Below are 7,203 nucleotides of genomic sequence, written 5' to 3'. Positions count from 1 at the left end.
CATTAGGATTGTGATACACTATGACATATCCTAGCTTGATAGACATTTATTGACCAACATATGTTCTCTAGGTTGAGATCTACGGTTATTTGGTAATCCGAGTTTCGGTCACATTTTGGTGAACGACTTTATATGCTGCTAAGGTGAGTTTCATTGCTCCCTTTTTAATTGCTTTTGCAATCTATATTTTTGGGCTGAGAATACATGCACTTTATTTTAAACACAATGGATACAAGTACATACTAAATTCTACACTGAGTTTGAACCGAAAATCCCTTAGCTTTGGTAACTAGTAACTGCCGGTTATAAGAACTGGTGGGCGCGAGTAGTAGTATATGGATCCATAGGGCTTGATATCCCCGTCCGAGCTAGAGCACTAGCCTTTTAACGGACGTACGCTATTTGAGAAGCGTACACGTTGGTTTGCGTGTATTATTAAAATGATTATACAAAGGGTATAAATTATATATACGTTAAGTTTAGTTACCAGGGTGCTCAATTTCGTAGAATATTTTGATAAACGTTTCTGGATGAAACAACTGAAATCTTGTGATCCACCTTTATGTACAGATTATGCAAAACATTAAAACTATGAACTCACCAACCTTTGTGTTGACACTTGTTAGCATGTTTATTCTCAGGTTCCCTAGAAGTCTTCCGTTGTTTGCTTATATGTTAGACAAGCTATGTGCATGAAGTCTTACATGGCATATTTTTCAAGGAAACGTTGCATTCACCAAATCATCACCATGTATCTTATTTTGACTGCATTGTCAACGGAAGTACTATTGTAAACTATTATTTAAGGTGATTGTCTATATGTAGAAATCATCAGCTGTCGAAAACCTTTGATTTAAATATTCATTTAAGGTGTGCCTTTTCAAAAGAATGCAATGTTTACAAAACGTATCATATAGAGGTCAAATATCTCGCAATGAAATCGATGAATGACATGTTCGTCCATATAGATTTGGAGCGATCGTCACATAATTCAATGTAGTAAAATAACTATATGACTAAGAAAGTTTATTATTCTTGATAAAACTTCTTTAATAAGTTAAAGTTAAACAATGACAGATAATTCAAAACGAAATTATGATGCATAGTGCTTTTTGAGTTTTGATATTTTGTAGAAATTGTACTACTTTAAACTTTAAAGTTAATCATTAATATAAAACTAGTTAAAGACCCGCGATTTCGCGGGGTTTATGAAATTATATATTTTATGATAATCTTCAACATGATAACACAAATAAACAATAAAATATTTCAAAAGTTTGAATGTATGAAAGAAAGAGAAAAAAACAACGAAATGGCTAAAAGTTGGTCATTCAAGAAATTGTAAAAAAATACTAAGAAACATATTACTTTTGCTAGTGTCACATGTATAGTTTTGACAAACACAGGAATATCTAGACCTGATTTAAGAAAATAATTGCACACATAAATTGTTACATAAATCAGCAAATAAATGTTTATGGTTACATTATATACCCACAGCAGTGACAAAATGGGTAAAAAAAGCACCAACCTCCTTTTACATATCCGAAAGGTTGTTCCACCTTAAAATAACTAAATTTTTTTTTTACTTTCATGTGAAACACCCGTGCAACCGCGTCTGCTCTATCCAAAGGTGTCAAATAATCTAAAATACCCATGGACCTTCTTAGTGGTGGCCACTTAGCGTTACATGTAAACATTGTGAAAAACTGTGATTGTCATGAACTCTACATATTGGCAGCGCATCAAGATAGTGAATATACATGTAGCGAGGACCACCGGTAAATGAAGCAGACAAATTAATGCGACTACCAACTTCAGAGCCAATATGGTTACCCCTTCAGACAGCATCATATACCCCCCCCCCCCCCCCCCCTTTCCAGATATCCTGCTGTTTGTTTTGAATGTAGTTCATCCGGTCCATCTCTATGTACGCAGTGAACACGTACTGGTGAAACAACCGTCCGAATCGTGACAGATAGTTATACATTTCACACCTATCATGAAGTTAATGATTGATGATTGTAGAACATATTCATCGTCAACGTCTATCCTTTAAGGTATAGTGGGAAAGTGGGTTTTAGAAATAAATTTTAGCTAATAATTCTTCTCTTTTAAGCTATAGGGGATCAGGGGTGTAATAATGCAGCTATGTAAGAACCAAACCCATACTAAAATTTATCCATTTTGACCTGCCCCGTCCATTTTGCTACTCTATATGAAAATCTTAAAGTACATCTATATACCTGGGGGCCTTGATCAATGCCCTTTCGGAAAGGATCACCAAAGGAGCGTCTTTGAGCACGTGCTCTAGCTTTATCCAAAAACTCATCATGTAAACTCTCGCGAACGAATGTGCGAGATCCCGCACAACAACATTGACCTTATATAGAGTTAAGCCAATCAATATAGCTCTGGTTTGTATACTTTATAAGAGCAGAGTATATTCTATATAATACTCACTTGATTAACAAAGAGAGCAAAGTGTATGGGATCTACACCCTTATCAACGTTAGCATCCTTACACAAGATAAAAGTCGACTTTCCTCCAAGCTCTAAAGTCACTGGCTTTAGATTACTTTTTGCAGTCAATTCTTGCACAATTTTACATGTTTTAGTTGATCCAGTAAAAGCAATCTGAAAATGCACAAATTAAATTATCAGAATTGTTCATAGTAAGTGACAAACCAATGGGTCGAGTAGATCCCGAAACACTTGTTATCCAGAAATTTTAATTATTTTATATACAGTTAAGAGTTTTTAACAATTATTAAATAAATTCATATTTTTAAATAACAATCAACCTTATCTAGTATAAAAAATTAAGAGGTTTTATTTATTAAAATTGCACTTATGGCATTTTCAAGACTTTTGACTTATTTCCTTTATTACACGGATTAAAGACAAAACATAACCCGCAATGATCCACACATAAGTAGGCAGATCAAAATTACATACCTGGTAGAAAGGAAGGAACGTTATGTAAACAACCAACCCTTAGAATAAAAACACTAAAATAACCCGGCTAACACTTAATACTAACATGTGAAGGTTATGTAAACTAAAATTGCAATGGAAGTAATTACTAACACGTACAGACCATAATCTTTATAGAAAAGAACATAATGCCTAAAGCATCATCAGACCTGAAGGAGCTATTGTCAATAATTTTTTTTTTTCAATTATTGGGTAGCTGCTAGCTATGCATCATATTTTAAAATAAATGAATTGTAACTGATCCTTATAGACATCCATATACAAGCTAGACATACATGCCACCACAAATGCCACAAAATAGCAAAACTATAATAAAAAATGTTGAAAATTTTATTAAGCAATGAGTTAAGAAGTACCGTCAAAGCAAAAAATAGTCCGAAGTGGTCTCAAGTTACAGTAAACAGCTGGAAATAAATTAATAAATTTTGATGTGAACATCAAAGGTTAACATTTCGTAAACAACCTTATCTATAGACACATGTCTATTGATACACATTTGTTGAATGACATAACTATTAACTACTACCACCAAAATGACAACCATAGGGCAATACTAATGCGCCTATATATGTTTATGATGCTCATATATTACCAATTTTATGAAAGAAAAAGTAATTTATACCTTGAAAAATAGAGGTGAAAATATAGTTGTTGTAATTGCTCGCCATCAAATAAGTACTTTTTCCAATTCATCTTCTTCATCTCTTAGAGTTGCACCATAATTTTGTAACATATGTTTTTTCATTCATAAAATCACAGGTAGCATGTTTTTTTTTCTTTTTTACTTTTGTAAACCCTTCATTATTGATCTTATGGGCTTTATGGAACAACAAAGTAATTAATAGTAAGCAAAGCAACAATAAACAGAGTAACGATAAGAACAAAAGAACAATTGGAATTGGATGAAAAATGGAATCAAACCTTTTAAAATGACTCTTGACCATAGTGTAAATGAACTATTACTGCAATGTTCATTTAGCCAACTTACATTACCATTTCCATATCTGTAAAAATTTACAAACATGTAGATCATAATTTCGGTTAACACTATGCATAAAAGAAAAATGTAACATTAATATCTAAACTTCAGATTCATAGGTTTGAAAAGTTTTGTTGATAGAACGTTCAAGTAACTAAGGAAACAATCATATGATGTAGGGTATCAAAACAGTAAATTTTATGTGCAAATATGCAAATTTGCGATAACAGATTTGACTATTTGCCTACTGCAGTTACGAATGCTTTGTAGAAGTTAGTTTTCTGTTCTTGATTAGCCAATAAGACTTACAAGTTCACAAAATCAAACCTATGAACAAAGACAATAATAGCACACAAAATAACAAAGTATTTATAAAAAAACTGAAGTAGCGTCCCTTCAGTCTCAAGGCATCTTAAATTCAACCAATTACAAAGAACACAACCGTAGACATAGATTCACAACTACATGGTAAATGTGTACCCACACTTGTCAATAGCCACATCTAAGAATAAACGATATAATGCTATTATGTTACTAACAGTAAGAAATAAGCTTAAAAAATGTTAAAATTGTACTACGTTGAACCCATCATTTGTGCCCACTGTTGATAAGGCCGAGAGCTCGAAAAATAAGTTGACCTAAACACTACGTTGAGGAAATGGAATTAGCAAACTTCATATGAACGTTAAACATCAAACAAACAAAAACATATACACATATACAAACGGATGAAAACCAGAACTACTACAATAACTTGAACCTATACCTAATACGTTTTAAATCATTCCCTCCTTGTGGTAATTAAATGAACTGTGAGTAGAACCCTTGATTGAAATCGATTGCAGTAGGAAGTGAGAGTACTTCTGCATTTAAAAGCCCTTTCAATCTAGCCTCCATTTCCTTTCCCCAAACCCTAGACGTGGAATTACAAATCATTACATCATATCAATTCATAGTCCATTTATCAGTACATACACATACAAATAAAAATAAAAATCCTTATTAAATGGTAACTTATTACGTAACTGGTATGAGGTACCTAGATAGTTTGCAGATCATCAGATGCCTCAAGAGTAAGCTTTCTATCCAAGCAAATAATTGAAGAGTCCAAGCACTTTTTGTAATACTGCTTCAAAGAATATAATAATATAAAATAATGGGAAAAGCAGAGCCAAAAAATCTTACTTTCCAACAGTCAGGAAGACCTTTAGAAACCCAGAATCTAATCGAGTTACCATTCTGCAGTCATCTAAAGCTTTCCTTATCTTTCCAAGTGACATTATTTTAGCAGCACGATTATTGTAATACAAAACAATATCTGCACCTACAACAAAAACATAAGCTAAAAGATTGAATCCATTGTTAACCCAATTCAATGTGAAACCCTAGATAACGAGATTAAATCCGTTATTAACCCAAATCAATGTGAAACCCTAGATTGATAGGCTTTCAATTTGAGTTATCATAATCGATTTTCGATGATAATTTTGATTAGTGCTGATGCTTTGGAGAGGAAGCTGAAGTTTCTTTCTCCTAGCTTCGTTAATGTAAGATTCTTGAACCCTACTTTGTTTGTTAATGATACCATGTGTTTTTAGAATTAAAAGGGCATTTTGGAGAGAGTAAAGAATTAAAATTGATTTATTAACTAATGAATTTAGGGAATCATTTTGAACCTAGATCAAGGGGTTTGTGAGTGTCTTTTTTTGATCAAAAGGTTAAAAATTAAGTTTTAGAAATAATTATTAGCTAATAATAACTTTTTTAATTGTGGAACATGGAACATGGAATAAATTGTGGAGCCTTAAATATGATAAAAAGATATCTTCTTCCCCAAATAACCTACAATATACCCGTCCCAAGTTCACATCCGGTCTCTTTCACTAAAACAATACCATTAAAACACAAATAAACTACTGAATTCTCAACTACATTTGAGGGTGGCAAAGCATCCCTTGGCCACCCTACTAGCTCTGCCCCCTGGTAAAAAGATTGATGATTTTCATAGTATTTAAGATTGAGAATGCAATGCTCCAATTCTTCAAATGTAGCGTGTGTTTTCCATTATTACTTGCAGTTAATTTAAGTAGCTAACCTATCTAATGTAAAATATGGTTTCTCAGTAGTATTCAAAAGCATCAGGGGAGCAACAACCTCTATCATCAAACAGTGTTGCAACTTCAATAAGGCTTTTTAGTTGATACAAATCTTCAAGCATCCATACCCAACACCTGTATGCCACCCCCACACCTTTACCATATGATGTCAGTTCTGAGACTCCTCGAAGTTCACTGTACAATCAACAAACTTCTGGTATTAATTAAGCAGGTGTAAGTATCACATGGTAGCCGAGTGGTTGAGGCCTAAAATCCTTGCAAGAGGTCTCAAGTTCGGATCTTGTAGTGGCCAGGGAACTTACTGTTAGTTATATTTTGGTTAGAAGGAAAAATAGAGTTTTGTCCCACATTGGTAGAAGAGTGAAGTTGGAGGTGAACTCCTTGGCTATAAAAGGAGGCCATGGGATTACTTTCAAATTGCACCAATCAATACACTTTAAGTATTTGATTTTTTTTTTTCTTACCCTTGTTTGAGAGTTGTATTAGTTAAATATTTTGGAGAGTGTAGTTGGCTTAAGAGAGTCGTCTATATCATTGTAACAATTTGTGATATAGTGTATTTCTCTCTTTGGGGGCCGGTAGTTTTTCTCCTGTTTTGGAGTTTCCACGTTAAATCTTGTGTTGTGTATTGTTCTTATTTCTTTGCTGTTTTTCATTGGGCGTTTGTTGAGAATTAGTGTGGCCGTAATTTCTCAACAACTGGTATCAGAGCATCATGTTTGACAGGGGTCTCGGTTATAGGAGTCGGAGTATGCTCTGTGGTTGCCACGGGAGTGGATCGTCCACATCAGAAACGAGTTCTATTGATCGTATAGGGTATCTGGTTAGACAATATTTTTTCTGATTCGTAGTAATAGTTGGATTTGTTAGTGGCGAGTTGTGGATTTTCGATTTAAAGGGTCCTGGCTACCTGCTACATCTTTTGGCTATTCGAAACGTGAGCAAAATCAGAGAAAGTGTTGTTTATAAGATACGGATACGATGTCGAAGTTCAGTCCAATGAGGTTTGATGTAGAGAAATTTGATGGGATGATCAATTTTGGCTTATGGAAGGTTCAAGTCAAGGATGTGTTGATTCAGTCCGGGTTACACAAGGCATTGAAAGGTAAA

The 7,203-nt window shown here is 33.8% G+C and overlaps 1 long non-coding RNA gene across 1 annotated transcript; it reads right to left on the bottom strand.

Annotated features, from left to right (window-relative positions):
• Positions 1-1,893: 1,893 nt before the first annotated feature.
• Positions 1,894-2,618, bottom strand: LOC139882315 (uncharacterized). The gene is made up of 3 exons (XR_011771792.1): positions 2,464-2,618; positions 2,247-2,383; positions 1,894-1,997 (listed from the first exon to the last, which is right to left on the bottom strand). It is a non-coding gene; the product is annotated as an uncharacterized lncRNA (long non-coding RNA).
• Positions 2,619-7,203: the final 4,585 nt, after the last annotated feature.

The sequence above is a fragment of the Rutidosis leptorrhynchoides genome, chromosome 1 (genome assembly GCF_046630445.1).
Source record: "Rutidosis leptorrhynchoides isolate AG116_Rl617_1_P2 chromosome 1, CSIRO_AGI_Rlap_v1, whole genome shotgun sequence".
NCBI classification, from domain to species: Eukaryota; Viridiplantae; Streptophyta; class Magnoliopsida; order Asterales; family Asteraceae; genus Rutidosis; species Rutidosis leptorrhynchoides.
The sequence above is the reverse complement of the archived record's forward strand: the minus strand, read 5'-3'. Positions and strand labels throughout refer to the sequence as shown.